The sequence below is a fragment of the Haliotis asinina genome, chromosome 6 (genome assembly GCF_037392515.1).
Source record: "Haliotis asinina isolate JCU_RB_2024 chromosome 6, JCU_Hal_asi_v2, whole genome shotgun sequence".
Lineage (NCBI taxonomy): Eukaryota > Metazoa > Mollusca > Gastropoda > Lepetellida > Haliotidae > Haliotis > Haliotis asinina.
Window position 1 is genome coordinate 6,076,424 of NC_090285.1, and position 27,714 is coordinate 6,104,137.

Consider the following 27,714-nt stretch of genomic DNA (forward strand, 5'->3'; position numbering starts at 1 on the left):
GAATCAATACAAGTGATTAGTGTCACCCTGCAGGAGATTGAGAAGGTTTAGTATAGAAATCCTACATGCACGCTGGCAATGGCCTCTGACTTACATCAGTGGGTTAGGGAACATTTGCTCGTACACTGTCACTGTGTTGACGTTTCTGTAAACTGACACGCAACACACAACACGTTCAATAAACCCTACCATAAACACCATTAATGTATTTCCATAAGAAGGTCTTTACTCATGTAAGTCTGATGTTATATGTCAAATTGATAGCTCCAAGGAGTGCTTTTGAGTAATCTTTTCACCATTTTACCAGTCCACTGCATTGTCTGAGAAACATCTACTGAAAGAATACTGCTCACACACCTAGTACCATAGCTTATTCCTGACCTGAAGCAGATTAGGACTAATACTTTCCCTAACAGCGATTTGATCAACCATTGTCTAATGCCAAGCCAATCTGCATACAATCTGGTCACTGTCAATCCCATGGGTTGGTGAATATTTACGAGATAAATACACAAGGATTTCTTTCAGCAGTTATCAATGCCTTGCAAAAACATACCCAGACTTATTTAACTAGTTTTGAAGAAAACGGTTCTAAGAAGATGTTTTCTGTACAAGACATACACCCACAATACGGCTGACAAAATAGCATAAATACATGAACATGTCAAAATAAGATGACTGATGATTACTGAAATTACATTAACTAAAGAGATTTCTTTTAAAGAAGCCTGTCACAGTATATTACATTTTAATTATTTTTTTAACATATCATGGACAGTTGTTGATACTATAAAACAGACATTGTGAATAGAAAAATTACAGTGTTTAAGATGTACTGAGGGACATTAATGTGATGGTTAAAACATTCACTTGCGTTCCCAGGAAACCAAATCTAGATGAGTGAACTGATTGAAAGTTTCCATGGCTATCTTCTGCCCAACTACCAAGGGTTGAAGCTGCTGAATTCATCAAGCCGTGCCCATGTGTTCATGAAGACCAAACCTGTTGGGAGTCCCTATCTCTCTGCGAGGTGACCACCACACACAAGGGACAAACATCGTACAAATATGTTATAAAGCTGGGGCTCAGAGTTAGGCACCTTACTACTTTAACAGCATTTCCTCATGGGATCTCTCCATTGACAGACTAGGCCCTGCTTAGACAGCCAAGTCCCCTCCCTGACACAAGCCCATTAGAGGGAGGACATTTTGAACTAAGTCGAACAATAGTGTAATAAATCATCCACACTTGAGTGCCTGCGAGCCTCTGCCTGGCCTACTGGCACGTCACACTTGGCTGAACATGGCTAAATATGATACAGTGTATTCAATTGCAGTAAAGCAGGGAAACTGTATTATATTTGTAATGGAAACAGGCTGGCCTCTGATACTACTTGCTGGGATGTGGAAGAGATACAAAAAATCCCTACACTCCCAGTAATCAAATTGTCAGCGACAAAACATATCAAATTTAAGCTCAAGTTAGGATAACACCCCTGCACACAGAGTGCCTCAGTGCTTTGGGTGGCTGGCTTGTGGTAGGTGGTGAGCATGGCAGTGGTGGGGGCAATGCTTTGGATCCACCACTATTCAGTTGCTCACTATGCAGTGTTTCATTTCTTTCATACACATGCAAACATATCTTGCTAAAACAATGAACAGGAAAGGACATCGTGATGAAGTCAGATGTTTAAAGGCAATAAACAGTCGATCCAACTTTAACATGAGTGACATATTCACAGAAGAACATGTCTCAATGAGTATGTTAACAATTATGAAAAGATAATTGAATTACACCAGTACGACAAACTGCTAGGAATAACTGTATTTAAGTGCATTGTAAACTTCCTCCTATGAGCCCCTCCGGGGCAGATGTGTTTACACTGAAGATACTGATCCTCCCCATGTGATCACTGGAAACAACTTACAGTCTCCTCAGTTGCCTTGGGAACAATTGCCAATATTTGCATGACATTTGACCACTGTGTGTAATGTTCCTGCAGATGGCTGGCAGCGCATGTTAGAGGTTCTATGTCCTCCTTGGAAGTGACCCAGCCATATGTTCCAAGCTGCCACAAGCCAAGTGTCTGCCACCCTCCTTCATCGTGACATATCTACATTTATACATTAACAGACATCTTCTCAGGTCGACCTTTTATCTGGTATTGCCTTCTGGCAGAAGACAAGTGGCAGCAGCCGCCTCCTTATGGACAACCTTTCAGCTCTGCCTCAAGAATGTCCTGAAGGTCAACGGCATCAAGTGGCTAGCTACATGGCAAGCCAGGTATCTCTGTCACATGGGCGCCACCCACTGAGCTTGCTGGACAATGCAGGACATTCCCGACTGAACACTGTCCTTGTCAGGTGATGGCCTCAGTATCCTTTGTCTGAAGGTCAAGGCCAGGTTGTTAGCTCAGCTGAAACCTATCCCCATCAAGCTTATTCATAGTTTACAGAAACTCAACATCTACTTGAGACCATACTGCGATAAGAAAAAATGAAAATTAAACAAATATGATAATAATCAAGTATATCTGAAGAACAAACAGCCCTCCAAGTGTAAATGTTTAACAACTGCTGCTAGATGCTTAGCACAAACTGGGGGCAGAGGGTAGTCTGATGTCTGTGGTGCTGGGATAGGGTCAGAGCTGTCTGATGTCTGTGGTGCTGCGATAGGGGACAGAGGTGTCTGATGTCTGTGGTGCTGAGATAGGGGGCAGAGGTGTCTGATGTCTGTGGTGCTGCGATAGGGTCAGAGGTGTCTGATGTCTGTGGTGCTGCGATAGGTTCAGAGGTGTCTGATGTCTGTGGTGCTGCGATAGGGTCAAAAGTGTCTGACGTCTGTGATGCTGCGATAGGGGACACAGGTGTCTGATGTCTGTGGTGCTGCCATAGGGTCAGAGGTGTCTGATGTCTGTGGTGCTGCGATAGGTTCAGAGGTGTCTGATGTCTGTGGTGCTGCGATAGGGTCAGAAGTGTCTGATGTCTGTGGTACTGCGATAGGGGGCAGAGGTGACATATGTGGTGTTGCAATGCCCAGATTCAAGATGGCTCTTGGTTTGTCAGTGTTTCATCCTTGTGCCCAGGCTACAATAATCCCAAATTTCCTATACCTTCATCGTTTCAAGGTGCCCTCTCAAATTAAGCTGACAAGCCACGAGTCCAATCACTTCCCCTTCACTAATCCACATCACAACATCACACTTTACTGACTTGCTTAACCCAAGTCATCGGTTCCCAGTTGTGTACACTGATGCTCATGCTGTTCTTCACTGGTTTGCCTGGTCCAGATTTGATTATTTTCCCCACTACCACCAAAAAGCCGAAATATTACTGAGTGCAGCATACAATTAAACTCACTTATTCATTCCTTCCACATCATACCACAAAAGTATGTTAAAACTGTAGTATACTATTAACTATATAGGCACATTCTGTCATGATAATAGCACAAATTATTTTTGTTTGATTGATTGTAAGACGATATTTAATGATTATTACAGATTTCACTGACAAATCATTTCTGTAACCTGGTTCACTATTTGGAAATAAATGTTTTTCTGTTATGGTTAAACTTTCATAATATTAATTTTTGAAAGAATAGAAAAAGGGAATGATTTACATCAAAGTATGTACTAATCACAATACCTGGAACTGAGTTTTTCAAGGAATGAGCAGTAATTACTGCTGTTCTTGGAAAGGTGATTTCATGATGTTGAGATGTTTATACATTCCCAGGTTGGACACTGGGGGTGAGGGAGTGAAGCCAGGGTGAGGGGGTGAAGCCAGGGTGGGGGGCAGGGACAGGCATGTGGTATGGGGTGGAGCACTCTGCTGGCTACTTGGCACAGGAAGGACAACTTGCGTAGAGGAAGGCCAATAGGGACAAATAAATTTACTAAACATGCCAGAGACATCATTTGAACTGCCTTGGAGGTAGACATTTCCTTCTTGAGAAGTTATTTCCTGAAGAAATTTACACACAAATCCTCTGAGTTCAAACTTGGAGGACAATCTGCCGATCGATCAAGCAGCAAGAATAAGTTTCAATAGTGAAATGGTTTGAGATGATAGGTTTGGTTCATGACAATCTGATGGACTGTGGGAATTTCTAACTACGTTAATACTTATGTACGTTCGTCTGTCTAATCTCAAACCATGCTCAGAAAGAGAAAACTGCAACAGACCACATGAGAGTTAAAGTTAATTTCTCCATAATGGCCTTTCTTTACTAGACTTTTGCCATATCATTTTGTTTCAAAATACAAAGAGGAAAACATCCATATACTTTTATCACAAACACATTTTTCAAAACAGCCAATGCTTTTAGAAAATTTCATTAAACCTTTTTTTTATAAACTGCATTTTCTCCCGTATCTTGATCAATGTCTTCCTGTTGGAAGCTACAAACAATGCGAGCTCTGCACATTGGCGTGCAAGCAAGCCAACACCGACAGCAACAGAGTCCCACAAGAGCCTAGAAATTGTACCTTACTCAGGAGACAAACTTTCACACCTCAAAATCACAAAAGTACATTTCGCAAAGCAGAATTACTTTTGAAAACATTTCAGTGCTTTCAGCTCTGAAACAGATATTCTCCAGAGTGTTTTCCTTTTCAAGAAAACATCCTAGTTTTAGACACCACTTAAGAATAGACACACTGTCTCATGGATGACATGAATTTTATTGCAGGGCTTCAAGATTTGATATCACTTGCAGTTAATCCATCTTCAGTTGATCCCCTAGCGTGCAGCCAAATTACTCATCAACACTGATGAATTAAATGCAATTTGGGTTGTGTATGCATTTCTTGCCAGTAATCTGCGGCTCAATCTTCTAGTCACACTCTTCCTGTCATTCCATCACCTCCAGTGACCCTGGACTAGTTGTGTTTTGTTATCCCGTCTATTGTGTGATTGGCCAATAACACTGCCATTGTCTGTTCCATTGACAACATTCTGACAAGCCATCTGGGACTATTTTCTCTGCCCTCTCATCTGTGGCCAACTCATTTCTATCTACAGAACAGCCCAGGTGAAGAGTGGTGTGTAGGATGGGGTGGAGGGTGGGGGCACCTGAGGGTTATAAACTCTCTATAAACTAGTCAAGGAGAGCGGTTAAAAAATCCACAGAACAAGCCCAGGTTGTGGGTAAGAAACCCTCTAAAATACAGTTTGGGGATGGAAAGTTTTGGTAACTGGTGTTGGAAACCCTCTACACAACAACCAGAGTGTTCGTTGGCAATCCTAAGAAGAACACCTAAGGAGGGAATGAAGTCTCTGAAGAACAGGTCAGGTTCAGGTCAGACTCTTAATCCTCTGAAGAACAGCTGTGGGGCTTAAAACTTCTGAAGAAAAGAACTGCCCAGGAGCAGGTGGGCTTCAACCCTCACAAGAACAGTCAAGGAAGGGATGGAACCCTCTGAGGAACACCCCACTTGTGTGTGGAACGTCTTAAAGAACAGCTAAGATGGAAGGATGAAACCTTCTGAAGACAAGAACAGCCATGGAGTGAGTTTTTAACATTGTGAACCCTCAAAAGAACAGCCCAGGTCTGATGAGCAGCCCACGAAGGGGTGAAACTCCAGGAAGAACACTCATAGATTGTGTGGAACATGCTGAAGAGTGAGTTTAGCCTTATGCCGCTCTCACCAATATTCCAACTATATGGCAGCCACGCTGAAGAACAACTGAAGTGTGTGTTGAGACTGTTCTGGTGGAGATGTTGAGGGGTTTGTGAGGGCAAACTGTCCTTGAAATGAGAGTGCAGCTATTAATACTATCCTAGTCCACATCATCACACTGTCAGACTGATCCAGAATTAAACTTTGGAAAAAATACAGTTAGCACAGAGGTAATTTTAAGGAATACTTTTTAAACAGTTTGTTATCTCCACTTGTGGCCATATTGGATAAGAAATTAACAAGATATTCACCCACTGTAACTGTAGAGGAATAGAACTACATGCTTGACAAACCACAAGGACACCAATTCACACAACCTAATGATTAAGACAAAACAAATCTCTTCCAATAAGAAAACCTTGGCTGATAGTGAGTGAGAAATGTGAATGCATACTCCCTATTTGTATTTTCACATTTGTTTAACTTTTTCACATCACTTGGCGGACAAAAATTTGGATTGGCAATCTGATGAAGATTCTCAACAAGATTGATTCAAGACGAAAATATCCATTTACTTGAATTTTATCTGATGAAAGTGGACATAAAAATCAATGAACGTAATCATGATCAATTATTTGATAGTGTTGTAGTGGAACCCAGTGCAACCAGGCTCACAGACAGTCATTTGAATGAGGCTACACTAGAGGGCGCTGTGATCTACAAAATAAAGAAGTTTGGGGTCAGCTAAACACCCCATAACACTCGTGGATTGACACATTGCTCTTTGCTTCTTAATTAGTGGCAGACTTCCTCTGTGTGAAATACAATGATTGACAGCTCATCAATTTTGTCTCAGTTGACATTCATCCCAAGATCAACTTTTCTCCCCAGCATGACGCTCATCCCACCCCACTACAGATGCCCAATGTTTAGAACACTGCCAAAGCAAGTAATTGAATTTTCAGTTGCCTTTACATCCTCTGGCTTCCTCTTGCTAGCTGGATGAAGATGAGAACTGGACTAAAGTTTTCTTCAACTTCATGCTGTGGATGTCTTTGTTCTGGCTTGTGGTACAGGAATGACATAATGTGCATGATAAGGGGGGTCGTCCTAACTGTTATGGTATCAGCAATATACCACCACTTCCACCTACATACCTCTCCTACCTCACCTTTGGTATATAGCAATAGAAAGGGATTTAATGTCAAGCCTGTTTTCCTAACTACAACCTTCCACTAGAAATTCATTTAATTTTGCACATGAAGAACTATTGCATGGACAGTTATAACCATTTTTAAAGAATCTGGCAATGTATGTATATCATATGCTGCCTCTTTACCATGTATATATACACATCCTTGTAATAGAAAAAATAAACTCTGCATAAAGACAATATTCTTATCCATGTCATTTGGGTTTACTCTTTTTAAACAGTCGTTTCCCAGCCTGGAGAACATTTGTATGGGCAAACGTGTGTATTTTACCCCCTGGGTAGTGTTGTGAGCTGGCAGATGTTGAGGTAGGTGTGGGGTTCTCCAACATGCGTCAACCATACATCTGCCCAGTTGAATAAACATCCCTTCAAATATCATCCTAGACATACCCCGCCTACCACAGGACTAAGACACCAGGTGTTCAGTAACATGATGTTTCAATTGTATTGGTCTGATAAATGAAGTCATTACATATGAGGTTCTCATTCCCTGAGGAGGAAGCAGGTAAACCATTGTGTCTTCAGCATGTCTTCTTGTGGGTAGTCAGCATGCTGACTAACACATGTTAACGGATCGCTTCCTTCCTTTGCTGTCCATAAGCAATAGACTGGGTGTTATTTCATGAACCAGTGAGCATTTCACAGGTACATTAACCGATGGTTGATAACATGAGCATCATGATGACATATAATCATCCACTTGATCATGGTGCCCTGGAGAATGTCAGTGCACAAACTGACCTTAGTGCTAAAGTGACTGCAACTCCTATACCTTAATATATAATTACATTAGTCTTTCCACAAAGAAGACTGTAACTCATATACCGCAACACACACTTACTAGCACTAAGGTGATTGTAATTCCCATATCTTAATGAAAATAAACTTATGCTAGTCATGGCGCAAAGGTGATTGCAACTCCCATACCTTAACATATACTGACATTCATCTTAGTGCCAAGGTAATAGTAACTCCTATCCCTGAACATATACTCACGTTAGTCTTAGTGCTAAGGTGATCATAACTCCCATACCTGAACATATACTTATGTTAGTCCTAGCAGTAAGGTTTTTTATACAACAGCACCCTGGTGTGCTCTCCATCCATATGAAGGAATGAGTGTAATAAGCCCTCTCATGACAACTGAGAGCCAGTTTCTACAGGGGATAGAGGTTCTAACAGCTGTAGGTTTATTCAGCATAAGGAATGTAACATGATGACCACAACTGTCAGCCAGCTCAGATGGCATAATGGTTTCTGAGACTGAAAAACAGTTGATTTTTGTGTGCCATCCAACAAATGTCAAAGCTTGATATTACAATATTATGTGCACATGAATGTGCTCTGGCACTGGGAGATATTGCATGAAAAGCAATCACTCCGTTCAAATTCATAAAAGGAAAAAATACATCTGAACAAATCAGAATTAACCAAGCTCTTCTCAGGGTAACAAGTTATGTATGCAAGTATCACACGAACTATAAGACAGCATCAGTAATATCAAAAACCAGACTACTATGCTAATTTCACCTGTACCTTCTATTTGTATTTGGTATTTCAAAATTTACATCTGTCAAGAGAGCTATTAAACATAAAAAGAATGCAAGATATTTTGAATATTTCAACTACACGCATCAACTGCACTGTTAAGTTTTAAATTAAAAGCTGAAGACAATAAAAACCTAAGGAAAATAACATATAATACCTAAAATTGTGCAAAAATGATATTAATAAGCACATAAGTTTCAAAATTCAAACAAACAGGTTTCTTCCGTCAGATTCATTTCTAACTTTAATGACTCTTGGGAATGTAAGCCATGATTGAAAGCCCATAAATGCCCAGCCTGACGAATAATCGGACAGCCTTTTCCGTATTGCAGTCTTTTGACACTTGCAATATCCAAGAAAAAAATGTTACCATGGACCAAATGAATAATTTAAATGTTAAATGGAATGATCATAGTGTAATGTGTCAAAAACGTCTGACAACAAGATTAGCTTCCATGCCAGGGCTGCATACTCTCCAGAGTGACGAGCAGTCACCATTAGGTTTCCTGGACTCCAAACCTGGGCCATATAGCTCATGGGCAGTCATCCCCTGAACACACTCAACAGGAAAACACCATACACAAACTATAGTCTCAGAAAGAAAAAGGTGAACAAACATCTGAGTTTTTCTCCTATCAATCATTAGAATATTTGAATTAAGTCATCATGCATTCAATTACAGCAAATTGAGAGGCCCCCCTCAGAGCTGTTTTACTCTTGGGTGTATTCATACGATCAGAGTGCATGTTTATACAGGCACACATGGGTCAGAGAGTATGTAAAATGCCCTGGAGGCTGGCCAATCAGGATACGCCTTGATAACACCAGTGCCACCAAATGGTCAGAAATATGGAGAGCAGTTGCGCTTTCCTTCATTGTGGACTCAAGGGACCTCAAGCTTTCTTGGAATCTCTGTTTTATTCGTAGCAGACAAATAATCTGATATATGAGTATTTCCTACCAATAAAAGCAGAAGACAATTATCTTAATCCTCAGTAAGTTCAGAGATTGGAGTTCTTTGGGTATTTGGGGTGCACAAAAACATATAGTTGCTGGAGGGAAGCTCATTGTAATTTTCAAAAGTTGTCATAACTGTTCATTGACAAAGTGGAGACATGAATTAGCATCAGCTGTGAAAACTGAGACAGACACAGATGAGACATATATCTTAAAGAAGGCAGCCACTACAGCCATCAGCTTGCTTCTGACTTTTACGTCGCTTGAAAATGCAATTTGGGGATTGAGGTGGCTTGATGTGAAAAAAAATAAGCGTGCATACATTTCTCACAATATGACAAAGTGTGGCTATTTGCACTGCAGCCATTGTACAGCAAAGGCCAAGGGAAGTGACCTGGTCCGAATTACTCTATCAATTGACAACATGACACAGACTGTAAATGACACATCAAACCCCTATAAATGTCAACCTCATCACCATGACCAGCCAAATTAAGCCAGGAGGCCATCAAACCTTGAAATAAACTTGATCATAGCATCAAAACACCCATTTCCCAAATAGGATAATCCAAATTTGTAGGAATGGTTGGTGCCATTCACAAAAATAGGGGTGATGGAAGGTACCAATCATCCTGTGTCCAGACAGTGGCCTGATGAGGTGAGGAATGAATTAATACCACCATCATAACAAAGACATAAAGTGAAATTTTATTGGGAAGGGCTTGGAAATAACCGACCAGTCTTTGTAATAAAAGCTGAACAGTGCATAATAGAAAGCAGGACTTCAAGTCTGCCCCGCATTCTGACGTGAACACATGGCACAAATGTCACCATTAATCAAACTGAACTGACCCTTATCAGAAGCTGGGGACATTGGTATTCATCAGAAAGTCAACACCAGAGCTAAATGAACTCTGAAAGGTGTAAGTTTTGTTTTGGCAGTTTGTACTAAGAGACCTCCATTACCCGTGACAGGCAGACAATGGGCTCTACACAGCTTCTGGACACATAACACTGTCACTTCAAATTAATCTGCTAACTCATTCTGTTGGGTGAAAGGTATCAACACCTGATGCTGGAGTATGTGTCCGGAATGTACCTCTCTGACCCACCTGCATACCCCTACTGTGCAGACTTTCAACTCCAGCATATGCCATTCCAGTCTAAACTTGCTTCACAACTTAAAACTCAGATTTAGTCACTCTCTATGAACCCTGCATATCCCTGGAGTGCAACAGACCAACTTCAGTACATCACATTCCCTTCCAATTCTGTGTAATATGGATATGTCATTCTCTTGAAATGAAAAGCAGAGCCTGGTATGTCTAAGGGACATATCTCATACATGACCTGTTGTACCATAAACCACTGGGCCCCTAACATCAGTGCTCTTGTAGTTTTCGCACTCCTGTCAAGCAAATAATCTGTACACTCCAGAAACCTATCTTTCAGTAGACATTCCACATGAGAAATGAAGGCTGATGGTTTAAGTCCTGTGATTTCCTTATAGCCGCCAATTCACATGGGTGTGAATTATAGATGCCATGTGCCAGTTGGCCGTCCAAGACCCCAGCACTCTCTACAGGTAGCTCCAGAGGTGGAAAATTGATTAGGCAAGCAATCATGTAGATAGCGTTGATTGGTGTGGGACGGAACAAGAATGGCAGATGTTTGTCTACCTGAATGAATGTTTGATAGAGCAGACCATCCCCTGTCACAAGGGAGGAAGACCCCCAGCTCCTGCCAATGGCTAGGTCTAGCGTTGGAAGCCTTATCTTGTCATCAATGATTAAGATGTTCAGACTAAGTCACATTCAGACTTCTAATCTTATTTGAATTAAAAAGCAAATGAATACTTACTAGGGAAATAATGGGTTCATCTAAATGTATCTTTCATGGAAATTAGGAAGATCATGCATATGTTATCATTTTTAACGTGTGAAAAAGTTGGCAGTGAATGGAATGGTGGCTGACCCACCAATGCATACCTATATAACTACTTTAGTTTCGTGATGTCTCTGTAACCTCAGCAGCTCACTGCCTGCAGTGCATCTTTGCATCCTGATGTGCCTACTGTATATCTTAGTGGCTGGAGATGCCTACTGTATATCTTAGTGGTTGGAGATGTGTACTGTATATCTCAGTGACTGGAGATGCTGTTGCACATTTCAGTTGCTGGATTTGCCTACTGTATATCTTAGTGACTGGAGTTGCCAACTGTATATCTTAGTGACTGGAGATGCGTACTGTGCATCTTAGCATCTGGAGATGCCTGCTATATACCTCAATGTCTGGAGATGCCTGCTGTAGATCTTAGTGACTCGAGATGCCTACGGGATATCTTGTCTAGTCTACTAGTCTTGAGTGACTAGTGATGCGTACTGTGTATTTTAGTGGTAGACACTGCCAACTGTTGCCAGCCATACATCCTAGTGGCGAGAAATGCCAACTATATGTCACAGAGGCTGCAGTGAGTGAAGTATCATGAGCTAGGAGCATTGCTACATCACTAAGGGACTAAATTTATGGCTAAGCGTTGATGACGATTTTTATGGAGGAGTATGTACAATGTGAATGCCCCCTCCCCCTCTAAAATTTAGGTACAAAATAAGTGACCGCCTGTATGTTATGTACAAAATCAATAATACCCCCCACCCCTATAATTTTAAAATGAATTAATGTACAAATAAAACAAATAACAGTCCCTAAAATGAATAAATATCATTGCCAAAAGCATGTTTACTGTCTCAGGGAAATATTGTTTTGTGTGTTACTTGGCTGTAAGAGGGAAATTAATGCTGGTAAAGTATCGTATAATAAGTTGTTGCCATGGTTACAGGACAAAACACCTGAGTAAAATGGACACTAGAAATACCCAAACAGATACTTACTTAAGTTTCTATCTCTGCAATATTTCATGTGAAACCTGATATTGTACAATCATGATTATATTAAATTTTCCTGCTCCATCACCTGCCTGACACATTTACACAGTTCGACACCCTTCTGTGTGAGAGATATCGACCATAATTACTGGGCATCTTCAATACCATTGTCGGAAACAGTCTTACTTACGCTAGTCAAAACGACCATAAAAATAATCAGATCATGAGTCTGAAAGGGGGCAAAAAATCTCCAGCTTTTTAGTAAAGCGGGAGTTAGTTTTCAGTTAACATCTCAGCATCATGATACTGTTCTTAACATCTTCATATTCTTAGATGCTTTATGTCTATACTTAATAATGGCTAGGAAATGTGTGAGATAAAGGGTAGCTTGACAAGCATCCCAACACCTTTCCTACACAAGAAGATAATATTTGTAACCTCTATCAGAATGTGTATCCGAGAAGGAGTGTTCTCTTCGTCAGTAATAACAACCCTTGCTCCAATGATTACGGTCAGTGGTATTCAATGAAAGATGACATCCTGCACGGTCTCAGATCAATGTAGCATACCTAAGTAGTCATTTGCACACATGCTGTTTAAAAGGGGTATTTAGCATTAGTTCTTTGAACTTTGTAAGAGCAGCTTCTAGAGGAGGGGAGCTGTAAACAACAAAATGTCATCGAACCGAGCAGGGAGACGTTCATCTGCCTGAAGCACAAGGGACAGGCAACTGGCTTGATTGCTGATCAATACACTGATCGCACACGGACACTAATGCCGTACTTGTTTCAAAAACTAAGACAGCGTCCTATTGATTGTCATTATGACACCACACATATCGGACAGAGTAGAACATTTTTCTCCATTTTGCCTGACATGCAAGAGTGTAAAGAATATGCAGGAAACCTGGTAATATTTTAAGCTTTCTGTTTTCTGTCCTTGAACACATGCAGGATATACCTGCAATGACATGAAAGGCAATATCCTGTCAATGGGGTGTAGTGATAGCTAATATTGATTAAATGTCGGAGAAGGATTCTCTTTTGGTTGGAAGAAAAGATCATCAATTGACTACAGAAGAATGGCTGTATCTTAATTCCATAATCCGTTGGTCAAGATGTGAGAGTGGTTCTTCCTGAACTATCTTCCTCTCGGGACAGTCTTCCGATCTCTTGCTTCCCTCGTGAGCACCTTCCCCATTCTGCTTGTTCCTTTTCTCCTTGCCTTACACCGGGTCCTCTTGACATGCAGCCCACTCAACTCTCCATGCCTCTTCATATCACAGCCTTATCAGCCAGGACAACGGCTACCCAGTTCATCCACCCACCTGGGTAGATTAAAGACACTTCACTATTAATGAGGATAACCTTCGTCCAGGCAATAATGGTATGTCCTCCCACAGTCCATCAAGGGGGGTGCTCCTATCTCATGAATATGTCAAGAATCAAAATCTATTTGAGGTAATCATTTCAAAATCAATAAAATACCACAGTTGTACGTTTCTAAGATATTGCAGTATTTATTGTTGACAGAGACAAGCCTCTGCTCAGAAAAAGCCCATGCCTTCAGTGCCTTGCAGTTCATCTGTAATCTAGACAAGAGAAGAAAGCTATTACAACTATTTCATTAGTCTGAGTGAATTCATCACTGGTTATCTAAGGACTGCGCCTTCATCACCTGTGGACTAGTATACACTACTCAATTCACGCCTGTCTTGGCATCACGAGAATGCTGTGATAAATGAACAAGTAACCTGAACAAATTACATTTCACTTCTAATTACAACTGTAAGCAAAGCACTGGATGTTTAATAAACGTGATAAATTGGCTTTTCCTTGTTAATTAAACTTCTACGTGAGCAATCTTTCTAAAATGTTTTCTAAAATTAACAATTCTTACTATGAACAATTTGTTGAAAGAACTGTAGCAAACAGAAATGAAAACCAGAAGAGACATAAAACAAATGTTGGACTGAACCTTTGCCAGTCATCAGCCTCTTTTATGTCTCCACAAGGAATCTCCACTGTCACAATCAAGTTAGAGGCTGTATTAACATGCAAAATAGAAGACAGCAATGACATACCCAAGAGCATAGCCTTACTGACATGCCCAAGAGAATGGATATACTGACATAACCAAGAGTACAGACATTCTGACATGACCAAGAGTATGGACACTGACATAACCAAGAGCATAGACACTTTGACAAGATTACATACACTAACATGACCAAGAGCATAGATTTGCCAACATGACCAAGAGCATAGACTTACTGAGAAGACCAAGAACACAGACATGTTGCCATGATCAAGAGCATAGACTTACTGAGAAGACCAAGAACACAGACATGTTGCCATGACCATGAGCATAGACTTACTGAGAAGACCAAGAACACAGACATGTTGCCATGACCATGAGCATAGACTTACTGAGAAGACCAAGAACACAGACATGTTGCCATGACCAAGAGCACAGACACTGACATGATCAAGAGCCCTGACTTACCAACATGGCTAATTACATGGGCTTACTGACATGACCAAGAGCATAGACTTACCAACATGGCCAAAACATGGGCTTACTGACATCACCAAGAGCACAGACTCTGACAAGACCAAGAACACAGACATACCAGCATGACCAAGAGGATAGACTTACTGACATGATCTGGCGCATGAGACTAACATGACCTACAGTACAGACATATTGCCATGACCAAGAGCATAGCCATACCAAGTGGAAAGGTGCACTGACACACCGAAGAGTGTGAAGCTGAAACTAACATGACCAAGAGCATAGACTTACCGACATGACCAAGAGAATAGCAACACTGACATGACCAAGAGCATAGACTTACTGAGAAGACCAAGAACACAGACATGTTGCCATGACCAAGAGCATAGACTTACTGCGAAGACCAAGAACACAGACATGTTGCCATGACCATGAGCATAGACTTACTGAGAAGACCAAGAACACAGACATGTTGCCATGACCAAGAGCACAGACACTGACATGATCAAGAGCCCCGACTTACCAACATGGCCAATTACATGGGCTTACTGACATCACCAAGAGCACAGACTCTGACAAGACCAAGAACACAGACATACCAACATGACCAAGAGGATAGACTTAATGACATGATCAAGAGCATGAGACTAACATGACAAAGAGCTCAGAAAATCTTACATGACCTACAGCACAGACATATTGCCATGACCAAGAGCATAGCCATACCAAGTGGAAAGGTGCACTGACACATCAATGAGTGTGAAGCTGAAACTAACATGACCCTAATGTCATGCATGTCATAATGGGTTTCATTCCTCGCTATCCAAGATGCACGACAGCTGTTCAGAATCTCTCTGTCATTATATATTTGGCTGACAACAGAATCTTCTGTCCATAAAGGCAGTTTTGTATTTGACCCCATAGCGTGATAAATGATCACTAAATAAGTCACTGTTTATAAACATGTCTTCTCACACCCCTAATACTGCTGCTAGATTTAAGATGTTTGCAGAAGAGTTTTTTACTAATTCCATGGTAATGGCATCAAAAACAAACTTGCAATCCCTGGAAAATACATGTATATAATTAAGGCATTTGACATATAAATACCTCTTATGTAGAGGTATTCCTGAGTCATACATGGTTAGGAAAATATCATTTAAATACTGGATATTTATTTTTCACTATACAAAAAACCTATTAATGGGAGTTTACCTTAACAGGCGAGTGAGGTGGGACTGTACTCTTTGGGACATTGATTCATATTATGGAAGACATAAATGCCTCCACTTGGGTACACACGCCATCACTTGGACAGCCACACCATCCATCACTGGGGCAGTCACACTGTCACTGGGGCAGACCCACCATTAATGGGACAGACCCAACATCACTGCAACAGACACCATCAGTGGGACCTCCACACCATCACCGGGATCAGGCCCAACTTCAATGGGACAGGCACACCATCGCTGGGACAAATACCATCACTGGCACAGACACCATCACTGAAGCACACATAAACATCATTGGGACAGCAACACCATCACTGTAACAGACCCACCATTACTGGGACACACATAAACATCATTGGGCCTGCCACACCATCACTGGGACACATATAAACATTGGGACAGCCACATCATCACTGGAACAGACACCATCACTGGGACAGACCCACCATTACTGAGACAGTCCCAACATCACGGGAACAGACACCATCAGTGAGACAGCCACACCATCACTGGGATCAGACCCAACATCACTGGGACAGCCACACCATCATTGAGACACATTTACAGAAATGGTGACACGTAAAATCAACAAGATACACAGTCACTGATACCATGATCCACATAAGATCATACCCACCAAATCATATCATGCTACATGTGATCTTAAGACAGCCTGCAGTCCATTTACATCAGGATATGTATTGTCTATACAATAGCTAATTTTCCATTCATACCAAGAACAGTCTTTAATACTTTTGCTAGGATACAATATGTGCCCTCTATCAAACAGGGCAAGCCATTGCTGCATATGCATGGTGAGGAACAAGAAGCCAATAAAGCAACATCAGGGTGAATCACTGTAGTGTTGGAAAATAGATACTGCACAAGAATGAAAAATCAATACAGTTCATTGATGTTGATAACTTCAACTTCAGAAATTTAATTTAAACTTTCAAGTTTGAAATTTGAAAGCTTTTATGAAATCGGTTTGATATTGCAAGAGCAGAACTGAATATTGCATGATTGGTACTGTCGTGATCTAGGCTTTTATGCTCCATCACAGGGAGCACTGCTCAGCTGGGTGCTCCTGCTGGTACAATGTTTCAGCATTGACAATGGTAAACTCTTATATTTCTTAGAAGCCCTTGACTCAGCATGTGTGCCTAGTGTATTGATTGAACCACTTGGAACACGCAAATTCAACTTTTCTAAAGCTTGTCAAAATGGACAGCAATATCAAATGAAGTTGAAATATAAAGGTATGAGTTAAAAAAAGACAACACTGATGACATTTAGGTTTGAATCTTCTTAAAATGCATCTGGAAATGCACAAAAACACAAAAAATACATGTGCCTAAGTATGTTTAACTTGCCTCAGTAGCATATGCTTTGGTAATGGTAATAGGAGGAGGTTTGAATGTCAAAATTGTTGATCTAGAAAAAATAACCTTAAGCTTAAGAGTTTTCATTGTACCCTGCCAGTCTGCATCTCAAGTCACGAGTTTGAGTCTGTGTCTAAAAATAGCAGGGATCAGTCAAGAGATCCACATTAAAACCTGCTTGGCTAAACACAAATATTAAACCAAACTGATTGGGATAAGATAATGAACCAATCCACATATCTGAACAGTGAGTGAGTATGGTTTTTACATCACCTTAGGCTTTTCTTCCCTGTCCTTTGCATGAGTAAACGCTTTAACTGTTTGGCTACCCTCCATGTGGCTGACTGACACCGTCAGTCAGTGAAGCTAACCCGAAACTGCTGGGTGAAAGTACAGCAATATTTGATACACAATATATCGCTTTTTGAGTGAGAGAGTGAGGGACTGAGTGAGTGAGTATGGTTTTGTATAATTTTGTAAATAATAAAATAATAAAAATATGCCAGCACTATACCACAGTGTAGAACTTCCAAAAAGGTTAAATAGCTTCATACATTGCACCCATGTGTTGAAATAAACCTGGGCCTTCACCATGGGGAGTGAATGCTTTAACAACAAGGGTGCCCTACTGCCCAAATTGCTAGTATCAGATTCAGTCTTTTTTTTCCCCCAGCAAGAAAAATCCAAGATATATATACGGAATATCTATGGACAAAATTACTTTCAATTTCAAGATTTCAACAAACACTAACAAAATAAACAATAATCCCAATGTGGTCCTCAAAGATCTAATGGAAGTTTTGTCTGTCACAAAATGTCAGTAAAGCCCCAGACGTCTGTGGAGATGAGACATTCTCGTGAGATCATATTCCTGCTATTACAGTAAAAACACATCGATCAAGACACCGAGGACATTCACTGCTACCAGTCAGCTGGCAGCATCTTCTGAAGGTATTCAACAATGTACATATAACAACTAGTGTCAATCATAACCTTTTGAAACAAGAGCTAGATATCACAGATGTTTTACAAGACCAGACAGATGGTGTCATTCCAAAGGTGTCATATATTTGGCCCAATAAGGCTGAAGACACACTCATAAATAGTGTTGTTTTTGCTTCATTCCTTATTATGGTACAGACCTTTTCAGAATTGTTTGCTTTCAATATATACCACTCAAAGGACGTTCTGATTCTTCATGAAGTTATAGGTAACGGAGTCACAGAATCAACAGAAAATGAACACAGACACTTCTTTGACGGGCATTCAGTAGATCATTAACGGTGCTCAGAGAGACTGTAAAACAATCAGATCTTTTAGATGGAAATCCCATTGACATCTCAATGGAAGGAGTCACGGAATAATTCATTAAATTTTGTCTGCCGCCCCCTCCATACCAAGTTTAGAAACAAGGAACTGTAAAGACTTGAAATCTAGCATCCAAAATCCCTCTTCTTCAAATGACATGTTTTGAAGAAGGCCAGCTCTGTATTTAGTAAAACCATCTTATGAGTGAGTTCGACTTCATTCATCGCTTTTCTATTTAATGTTGAACAATATGCATTGATTAATGCTGTGGTCAGAATTTCAACTTCTTTGGTTTTTAAACTGCTGCTTAAGGTGGATCTTTCAGCTTTACTGACCAGTTACATGGACCCAAATGAAGAGATAATTTGTTGTATAAATTTACTGACTTTTCCATAACTGAAGCATGTATTCATACGCCCTTGGTAGCGTAAGGTAGGATTATTCTCTGTATTACCCCACATGCTAAGATCCTACAAGACAGTTTGAGATGCTATATTCTGTGTATCACCCATATGCTAAGATTCTTTGAAGACAACTATCTGAGACTCCCACTGTTCTTGTACTTGAGGTAAGCCTGGGTGAGGAGCTTTATTCTCTGTACTACCCATATACTAGGATCCTAAGAAGACAACTATCTTAGGCTCCCACAGTTCTTGTACATGTGGTAAGCCTGGGAGAGGTGCTACTAACCCACATGCTAGGATCCTACAATCTGAGACTCCCACAGTTCCTGTACATGTGGTAAGCCTGGGTGAGGTGCTGCTAACCCACATGCTAGGATCCTACAATCTGAGACTCCTACTGTTCTGAGCCATGCTGTCTTGAATGTCTGTTTATTGACAAAACTGAACATTGAGAATATGATTGTAAACAGGAAGCAGATATATGGAAAATGCTAAAGCTGTTTCCTGCTCCACAATTCAGCCACTTTGTGCCAGTGATAACTCCATCATTGTCTGGCTGTAGGCTGTACAGAAACATGTATACACTGGCAATTCTTCACACATATACATATGAATACAGACAACACACAAATTTACCTCTCAAAACTCCTGATTTTGTGAATGTCTGTGTGTAATTGATTAGGAATAGCACTGTACTTATGAACTGTGCAAGGAGTTCTCCATGAGGTGAGATTGAAAGGCCACTCGGTACCCAAGATCAACACCCAATCTGCTTCTTCACAGCTGGTCCTTATCATAACAACTGAAAGTCTTCATATTTACATTATGACAGGCTAAAGGTGCTTTATATTTTCCTATCGCAATAAAAATCTTTTTTGAAAACAAATACATCAATTTCTGATTTTTTAAAAAATAATCACTTAATTTTTTTAAAGATCTGACAGCCTCAAAACAAACATATGTGAGAGCAGTGTACAAAGAACACCAGTGCAAACTGTTTAATAGTGAGCTGATTTTCTCTATTTATTCAAAGATTTCATCCCCTCTGGGAAAATGTGAAATAAAAAAATGTGTACCTTTATCCAGACCTGTTTTGCTCCCCCTGAAGGTAAAAACTCAGCTGAGAATAGGAACAAACAGTACCCCATTCACAGTGACCATAGATGGAGACAGGTGTTGCTGCACTGTGGTTAGAGTGGGCACATTTATGTTAGCTCTATTCCAGGCATATCATTGTGGTCCTCACATGGACTGCCTGTGTCTGTGAAACTGTAGGTGTACTCAGCTCTCTAGCTGTGCCAGAGTAACCATGGGTGTCCTCAGTCTCTAGTTGTGCCAGAGTAACCATGGGTGTCCTCAGTCTCTAGTTGTGCCAGAGTAACCATGGGTGTCATCAGTCTCTAGTTGTGTCAGAGTAACCATGGGTGTCCTCAGCTCTCTAGTTGTGCCAGAGTAACCATGGGTGTCCTCAGCTCTCTAGCTCTGCTAATGTAAGTGTGGGTGTCCTCAGCTCTCTATCTGTGCTAATGTAAGTGTGGGTGTCCTCAGTCTCTAGTTGTGCAAGAGTAACCATGGGTGTCCTCAGCTCTCTAGCTCTGCTAATGTAAGTGTGGGTGTCCTCAGCTCTCTATCTGTGCTAATGTAAGTGTGGGTGTCCTCAGCTCTCTAGCTGTGCCAGTGGGGTGTCCTCAGCTCTCTATCTGTGCTAATGTAAGTGTGGGTGTCCTCAGCTCTCTAGCTGTGCCAGTGGGGTGTCCTCAGCTCTCTATCTGTGCCAATGTAAGTGTGGGTGTCCTCAGCTCTCTATCTGTGCTAATGTAAGTGTGGGTGTCCTCAGCTCTCTAGCTGTGCTAATGTAAGTGTGGGTGTCCTCAGCTCTCTAGCTGTGCCAGTGGGGTGTCCTCAGCTCTCTATCTGTGCTAATGTAAGTGTGGGTGTCCTCTGCTCTCTAGCTCTGCTAATGTAAGTGTGGGTGTCCTCAGCTCTCTATCTGTGCCAGTGTAAATGTGGGTGTTCTCAGCTCTCTGTCTGTGCTAATGTAAGTGTGGGTGTCCTCAGCTCTCTATCTGTGCCAATGTAAGTGTGGGTGTCCTCGGCTCTCTATCTGTGCCAATGTAAGTGTGGGTGTCCTCTGCTCTCTAGCTCTGCTAATGTAAGTGTGGGTGTCCTCAGCTCTCTAGCTGTGCCAGTGTAAATGTGGGTGTCCTCAGCTCTCTAGCTTTGCAAATGTAATTATGTGTGTCCTCAGCTCTCTAGCTGTGCCAATGTAAGTGTGGGTGTCCTCAGCTCTCTAGCTGTGCCAGTGTAAATGTGGGTGTCCTCAGCTCTCTAGCTTTGCAAATGTAATTATGTGTGTCCTCAGCACTCTAGCTGTGCCATTGGGGTGTCCTCAGCTCTCTAGCTGTGCCAGTGTAAATGTGGGTGTCCTCAGCTCTCTAGCTTTGCAAATGTAATTATGTGTGTCTTCAGCTCTCTAGCTGTGCCAGTGGGGTGTCCTCAGCACTCCAAGTGTGGGTGTCCTCAGCTTTCTAGCTGTACCAGTGTAACTGTAGATTTCCTCAGCTCTATAGCTGTGGGTGTCTCCATGATGACAGCCTCAATGAGACTGTAGGTGTCTCTATGATGACAGCCTCAGTCTGACTGTGGGTGTCTCCTTGGTGTCGGCCTCAATGAGACTGTAGGTATCTCCATGATGACAGTCTCAGTGAGACTGTGGGTGTCTCCATTATAACAGCCTCAATGTGACTGTGGGTGTCTCCCTAGTGTCGGCCTCAGTGAGACTTTGGGTGTCTCCATTATGACAGCCTCAGTGAGACTTTGGGTGTCTCCATTATGACAGCCTCAGTGAGACTTTGGGTGTCTCCATTATGACAGCCTCAGTGTGACTGTGGGTGTCTCCATTATGACAGCCTCAGTGTGACTGTATGTTCCCACTATGACAGGCGGTATTGAGGAGGCATAAGAGGGCTGTCAGTATAGAAGTAGGTGGACCTGTGTTTGGACAAGGATGTGCGCCATCAGATGACACACTACACTACAATGCCATCAATTGTTGAAGAGGCGGCTACACCAGGAGCCTGCGGAGAGGCATCAATACGCTACTAATTCTGGCAGTCCTGTGTTATGAAATTATCAACTACTTGTAATGGAAATCTACTGCAGACTTTCAATGAAGGCTTATGTTACAAATTAACACTTTAAATCTGACACAATTGAAAAGCATGAATCTGACAGTGTGTCAGTGGAAGGTGGTGTTTTTCAACTTGAGCTAGTTACAAGAAGTGATGAGTCAAGGTGTGCTTACTGCATTAGCTTCTTGGGGAGTGTATTGGTGTGGGCATCTGGTCACATGCTTCTGATGGTGTCAACACGTGGTAACATCCTTCTTGGTCACTTGTAGGAATATACAGACACATCTTTATGGTCATATTTTTCAAGAAGATGTCAGCTGAGATGAAACGGGGTTTAATATCATATCAACATATGAGATATCATAGCACATTTGAGTATGATTATGCCACTGAGACACATTATACTGACTCTGATACAACCAGTCCTTCTAGTACCCATTGATGCCGAGCGTCAGGCTGGGACCAACAAGTGCCACATTTTAATATTTTTCGGTATGATGCTTCTGGAGATAGAACCCATGACCTTCTGCTCTCTGGGCAGATGCTTCCTTCAAGAGAAGATGGTGTTAATATAGGCTCTTGGTCAATATGACATGATGGTGAGAACATATTATGTATTAACTAGTCTACTGCAAGAAATGACCCTCCACGATTGCATATCATAGATTTTAATGACTGCCCCATGTACATTATTGTCATGACTCTCCCCCAAAAAGGCATAATGCAAAAGCACTTTACATTTACAATAAAATGTCCATTTTCCCCAGTTATCAATCTGTGTACATAATGGAAGCAAGGTGACATCAGTTGCCAGCAGACCACCTGCACTGAATTGCTGCAAGTCATACAGAATAATAAAACACCACAAACAATCAGCTTGAATATTTTTGGACATGTAAACCATAATATCTGTAAACAAGAGCATGATTCATTGTATTCTTCCTGCTATTTCAAGAGGTCTAATTTGCTCTGTATGTAATGCTGCCCCTTGGAGTGACTATGTCGATTATGTGAAGTACTGTCTACATCCACACGAGAGATCAAAATTACAGATCTGTCATAACAGCATTAACTTAGCAGGTGAGTTTGGAGGAGTTTTGCTGCACAACTGTTGACAATGTCACACTTTGGGCACACAGTCTGGAGGGATCGTGTTTGGATGTAGTCCCAGCGGCCACCTTCCTGTGCCTTGTGGCTGGTGTGGGGCATGCGCATACCTCAACACATCGCTGTTGCTACAGCAGACGGTCAAAGCCGGGCAACATGGCTAGCCCAAGGGTGCTATATCAAAGTGACAATAATGCTTCTCTGACAGCTCCCACTTGAAGACAATCCGTCAGCTACAAACCACTTTTCCACTCTCAGATAATGCTTCAAAACATTCGCCATCAAATTAATATTAGCACCTTTGATAGAAGGCTCTTAATAATAACCTGTGTCCCATCACCTGGTCTAAATCACACATACATGTATGGGATCATCTTCAGTGAGATTCTTGTGTCTGCTGGCAATGCCTGCGTCTGCTTCTTCCTCAGTATGGCTGTTCCAACACTACAACATCCATGTGCTTATTGTGGCTTACACATGTGCCAACTCAGGAAACCTTTGAGGAAACTCCCTTACAATGCATAGGACCATCGGGTTTACTCTCTTGGGATATGGAAATCTCTGGAATGTTAGTCAAGAACTGATCAGAATTTCTCAAAGGACTATTAACTGTGATCCCCTTTGTACCTCCCCCACATCAGGACTACATCCAGTAAGCAGACAGATGTTCTGATCTCAGTTCAATCAAGGTGCAACATGCCAAACAAATATCACCACTGAGCACTACCAAAAACCAATTAACTTATTGAACCCAAGGGATTCCATACAGCAAAAGATAGATCGAATCAATATACTGACCTCATCTTAAATATCACTTTAAGTGCAGCTCATTCAAAATACCTTTTTTCAAAATATCTCATAAAGAAACTTTAACAAATACAATATCCCATAACATCAGAAAGTTATTCATGAAATTCATTCTTCCTTTCTAAAAGCAATAGTTTAAAATATTTCCACTACATTCAACTGAACCTTGATGGAGAATGCCCTCAAGGCATCTGGAATGAGCCTGGAAGATGTATTTGCCACGGTGGATTCCTGTGAGCTGGCTAATTGCAGGTTTAATAAAGACGAATGAGATACAAACTAAATATTTTCAGTTTAATAAGAATGATTAATGATTTTGAAGGTGATAAACTTCAACTCCTAATGACTTTCTTCCCTCCATAATCTACTCTAGGGACAATTACTCAATGTTGCAGATCGCGGGGGATACAGCACTAATCTTTCACAAATCAAATCTTGAAAAATACAGCTTTTATTCAGTCTTAAAATGGAACCTGGGCATTAATCATTTAAGCACAAAACTGTTGAAGAACGATTCAAATCCCAGTTTATTTGTGCCCCAAGATTTCCAGTTGAGTGACTTCAATAACAGTGATGTGACTTGACATCTCAGAGACTCTCTTTGTTGGGGAAAAGTCGCACAGGTTCTGCAGAATCCTGATTGTGCAAATTCTAATTTGGCGAGTGTGACTGTTCTGAGAGCCTGCACCACTTACTGTCTCCTCCATTTCTAATTAATTAATTAGACTGTCGTGCTGGTTATCAACCAGACAAGGCTACACTCCAATCCCTTCGCCCAGAAACAAAGTCTTTCAATCAAAATGCGCAATTGTCCTCCATTCTGTGAGTTAGTGAACAAAGACGAGGGAAGACCAGAGAGTCAAGCCACAGACAACTGTCCGGCTGCTGCAGACAATGGAACCATCCATCCTGCCATCTTCCCACAGCCCGCTGCCATTGGTGTTCATGGTTTCCATCGACTCCATTGTCCCGAGGTGTTATAGAGAGGACACCACTTCTGGTATGCTGGCACTGCACAGTTTCAAGGGTGATGTTGGAATGAAGGAACTATTTCTTCCATACAACTGCTTTCTGGAGCCATTCCATGCTTGATTGGTCTCTTCCTCTGAGTCATCAGAGAATCTCACAAGGCTTTCTTACACTCAAAGAAATCTGTGCTTTATTAACAACTGAGTAATTTCTGGAACTGTCGCGGCTTAATGATCCTTGACAGGCTGGTATTCTGCACTCAGCATATGAAATTGTAGCTGACAGGATTAAGATGAAGCTGCATTGGAAAACAGAACTGATTCAAGGAGGATAATAAAATATGTTTATAGTGAATTATATATATAAACAAAGGTACATTACTCCGCTGGTGTTTATAGAAGTTATAAACACAAGTACATGAACTTACAGATTTATTGATTTATCTGACTCTCAACTCTTAAAAAGAGGCAGGTGTAATCTGGAGTATAATTTATATCCTTTTATCCAGTTTCCTTACAAAGTAAACAAACTAAAAAGACTACAGACATTACATATGAAAACAAGGCTATTCCCTGCATAAACAGATAGCCAGGCATTGCTCTGCCCAATCACAGAAGACACCAGGCGATCTGGGTGTGTTAGAAGAATAGATATCAGTTAGCCCTTATCTCTGATCAAAGACAAACACAGCCCCGAGTTAAAGAAATACAAGAAGTTTTGTCTGAAAAGAATCTTTGTTGTAAGTGTAAGTCGATCTTCACCTTCTCCTTGTCCTTCTCAGAGACAGTACATTGGTTGGTCTCACACAATACGCCATAAGTTGATACTAACAGCTTGTTATTCACAGCTCTGCTTGATCATTGCCTCAGATATTTACCTTGCAGCTTATAGATGAATCAGTTATCACTGTCGCCATTTTGCCCTGCACACATCAAACAGACGACATCTCCACAGTCATTCAATGCAGAGACATTTTGTGTTTTCAGATCTGTTTTAACAAGCATTTGATGAAAGAATATTTAACTCTTAACTAATATTTCCAAGCAATGAATTCTTGCTTAATGCAACGTGCAACTCTGAAAACACGTAATCACGGTCTGCAACTCTAAAAAATATCAGCCAGACCATAGGGCTGGTTCGACCAAAACTGACCTGCCTACAAAAAATAAAAAATCTATTTCCTTAGAATGATTAAATTAAAAAATAGTACAATATTGAAAAAACCAATGACCGTGACAGAAAAGAATTACTTGTTCATTTAAGATTTAAGAGTGGATTGATAATACATTTATTATCCTGAAATATGGTGAATATCTTAACTTACATGTCTAAATTTGACAGGACCCACAGGCACTAGTGAAGATTCATTTAACCAAGAATAATGGTTTATTTCACCACATACAGGACTGTTAAAAAGAAAATCAAGGAGAGTATTCATATGCTGTGTATTGCTGAAATATTTTCAATAACCTATTTAACAAAGTTTTTCAACAAATTACACAATTCACTTGTTGGATGAAAATGTAAATGTTTTAAGTAGCATTCATCAGTTTTCAGTGTTGGGGAAGCTTTTGAGCAGATTTTGACCAAAAAAAAAAAATATGAGAAAGAAAAGAAGTAAATGTTCATGTTTGTGTCTTCTATTTTAAAACATGACATAAAGCCAGAGTTGAATTTCTTTTGCTGTTCAGTATAATACAGGACAGTCCAGGCAAACCAGTGGTCAACAATAAGAGTAATAAACCTGTTTGACAAGGTAATCAGTTTTCATGTCACAACCAAATCTACACACTGAAATGTGTTGTGAATCCTTTCAACCTGATTGCATACAGCACTTCTAGGAAAATAGGTAAATGTCCTCTGCCTCCAGTGTAGCATGGATGAAGTCAATAAACAGAATGTTTGTAGAAAACGCTAGCCATATCTGTAGAACTCATAGGGGCTCATGCAACTTTTCTCAATTTTCTGAGAATAATTGAATCTCTAAAATTCAATTTTGCAGCACAATGATTTAACTCCTGCGTTTTTGAGCCTGTAATTAAAGATTGCCTCCATACCAAACACAATAGCTCATACAGATCTCCTTTCACTTCATGACTGTATCATTTTACCGGCTAAATATGAGCAATTTGAGCATAGAACAGACTCAAATTCGATTGAGATGTAATAATAAGTCTTACTGACTTTATATAGAACACTTTGTGATTACTTCAGGTAATGCTTACACTGACTTGATAACTCATTACAAAATGTCAGTGGCCAATGCAAGGCAACATAATTAAAGAAATGTAATTTTCTTGAGGAAAACCAGAATCTGCAATTTAATTATATGTCTTTCTTGAAATAAGATTTCACAGCGTTTGTGTTGGTGGTAGTGACAACGAATGTTTTGTGCAGTGTTAAACTAAAGGTTGGTGGTTCCCTGCCATGGCCGCCACCACGATTGAGGAGCAGACGCAGAGGATCATCCATTACTTGGGCAGTTGGAGCTGCTTCATCTCTCACACACTGCTAATGTAACAGGTGGAATTAACCCCATCGTTCTTCCCGGACAGTAAAACTATCTCTGTCTAAACTGGCCACAATTAACGCAACCCGCTCATGTTTTAGACACAGGCAAAAAGCACCACA

The 27,714-nt window shown here is 40.8% G+C and overlaps 1 protein-coding gene across 1 annotated transcript in view; it reads right to left on the minus strand.

The window, feature by feature from the left end:
- The window catches only part of LOC137287490 (transmembrane protein 135-like), a 174,349-nt gene that overhangs the window by 37,818 nt on the left and 108,817 nt on the right, over positions 1–27,714 (minus strand). The gene's annotated exons all lie outside the window — the stretch shown is intronic.